Genomic DNA, 2856 nt, shown 5'->3' with positions numbered 1-2856 from the left:
CTCCTCTCCTCTCCTCTCCTCTCCTCTCCTCTCCTCTCCTCTCCTCTTTTAACAGAGGTTTCTTTCAGGGTGTTGACTGCACATGTGTATGTCTGTTGTCCACGTTTAGTTAAAGCATGCAGTTTTCACAGTTTATTTGCGAGGAGAGTTGCATGAAAGTGCCTTTCACCTGCCTTGCCTGGTTGGGATAAGAAAGACGAATATGTGATGTCACCTTCGGTATACTTGTACCAGTTTTTGTATACTCCCACAGTGACAATACTGGAATAGCTTCCAGAAGAGTGCCGGGGAGACGAGATATCTAACTCTGAGCTCCTGGAATAGACTCTTGCGTCAGCCATGCCATTACAGGTTGAAATAAATATATGCTTTGCAGGGATTATTCTGAGAGTAATAAACTCCGGTATGCCATGCTAATGCCTTTTCTCTGAGGCAGAGGCGGGGTGAAATTCCTCTTCCAAAGCATCCATTATCACTGCAGACCTTTGTGTCTGTGTTCTGTGCATAGCCTTAGCAGTTTGAGGAAATGGTCACAAAATGTATGAATCTCATATGAATATATGGATGAATGTTTTGCTGCTGTTGCTTCTTTTGGAAGGCTGTTTCAGGATCTCTGTCTTGCGGTGATGAAAATCGTTCAGTGCTCAGACAAAATGTATTCCCACCTAGTTCATACCCAGCTGTCATCAGGTCAGCATTGTGTGCTAGAATTAATAGGTGCTCTTTCTCCTTGGGCTATTTATAGCAAGGGATCACATTCCCCCCTTGTATCCCTTAGTCTCCCTTTGGCAACACTACACAATTTTATATTCTCATCTCTAAAGGGGTTCAGAGGCCTATTCTTCTTCTGTCTCTATCAGTTAAGTAATTCCTTTGGGAGACCCTGAAGTGAATGGCCACATTCTTTAAAAGGTGTACAAGCTGATAACCTGTGATTTTTAAAGTATTTATTGTAGAAAGCTCTTGAAACAAAGAAAAACACCAGATGGGCAGACTGAACCCCTATTCTACTATCACTCTTGACACCTTTGGTGACAGTCATGGTAGCAAGAGTGACCTCAGTGGCATGTAGAGGAAACAATGAGGCTTTGTGTGGAACTAAAAGTCAAATAGCTAAAGATATTCTCCCCCAAAATAAATAGGAAACAGGAAGTTTATAGAAGGATTAGCTGTTCTGCCAGGCTGCAAAAGGGCAAAGGGGAGCTATCCTGAAATTTAAGGATCTTTCAGAATAATTAGCAGTACATGTCACTGCAAGGCAACATTGAATTACAGCTGGGCCATGCCTTTGAAGGTATCTAGTGGCTTAACTTTTTGTATGAACCACAGATGTTTGTGCTGCTAATTTCACACCTTGAAGAATCCTTCTCAGGTATGTGATCTTGGCAGTGCTGCATGGAAACTGTTTGCAGTGTCAGCCAGCCACTTATGCCTTTTTTTGCAATCCAAGTGGACTTAAAAAACAGATTAATTTCAGGTTTCTGCATCACCTTTTAAATAAATGAGTCTTCTCAGTAAATCATTGAAGTGCAATTTCACCTGTGTAAAAAACTTATTACATCTTGGGTAAAAAGTTGTTTAAAAAAGTTCTTGATAGGGCAAAATTAGCTTTTTGCATCACAAGACTTTGTGTGTGTGGGGGGGGGTTGTTTTTTTTTTTTTTTATGTGTGTGTGTGTGTGTGTTCATATTTTCTCCCCATTTTTTATTCTTTTTTTTTTCAGCCTGTGGCTATTCATAGCCTTCCTGATGAAACCTGAGTTATCAACTTTCTCCTGCTGCCACCTGCATTACGTACAACTTGCAATCTGTTTATCATGCGCACAGTAGGTGTGAAAGACATCACAAGAAAGCAAATTAATAGAGGAATGCAGCACCGATGGAGAATGGAAAGGTAGGATGGGATGTGTCCAGCACATTGGTATCCTTATATTTACTGCAACGGAATAATTCAGCTCGGAAAATAAACAATGTCTTGATTTGCATATTGAACTAGTAGCACTTAGCCTATGCTTTTGCAAGCCATTGTGAAACTCCCACTGAAGTGGATGGTAGCTGTTGGTTTCCAGGAGGTACTAGGTACTAGGTACTCTCACCATTAGGTGAGAGGTGGCCCTAAGCCTGCAGCCAGAGTGTTCCCAGCACCCCAAACCTGCATGTGAAATTAGTTAATATGACTGAACACTGTGGCAAATGATCAGCCATACTCTCATATACAACCAGATTTTATTCCACATGACAAGAAGGGATAATGCCTGCACTCCCACAACCAAAGTAACTGCAAAATGAGCTCCGCATCCCAGTGATCTGTCGGGAGATTTCATACAACTTCAGCATCTTCTTCAGTCTCTTTCCCTAGGAAGTACCAGGCTTTTGAAATAAAGTGTCTGTGAAATACTTTATGAGGAAATCAAGCTCCAGATGAGTCGGGCTCTAGCCTCCAAAGGGAGTTGCCTAAAAAATCCTGGAAGGTGGTATTGAGAATGTGGTGACAGGCTGGCAGTGTACATAGACACATATATTAAGATTTATAGATGTGCCTTTGTTCATGTCAGATACATCTATATATATATATGATCTCACATTGTCTGGTGAACTGGAAAACATCTCGGTTTGATAGTTTGGTTTTATTTGTTCTGCAATATTTCTTAGAAATCCACCTTATCTCTCGGAGGAAACGGAGAAAATGTCATGGTTTATATCTCTGTAATTGATAGCAGTTTTCCTCCGTTTCATGATATCTCAGGAATACCATTCATCATTTCTTTAGAAAAACTTGCTGTTAATGTCAGAATTGTGCTTGTCATTACGAGTCTGATAAATTTGTTAGATTTGGGATCTCTTTGTTCAGGCCCGG

The sequence above is a fragment of the Nothoprocta perdicaria genome, unplaced genomic scaffold, assembly GCF_003342845.1.
Source record: "Nothoprocta perdicaria isolate Ctin4 unplaced genomic scaffold, notPer1 scaffold_131, whole genome shotgun sequence".
Lineage (NCBI taxonomy): Eukaryota > Metazoa > Chordata > Aves > Tinamiformes > Tinamidae > Nothoprocta > Nothoprocta perdicaria.
This window is presented reverse-complemented; position numbering follows the sequence as displayed.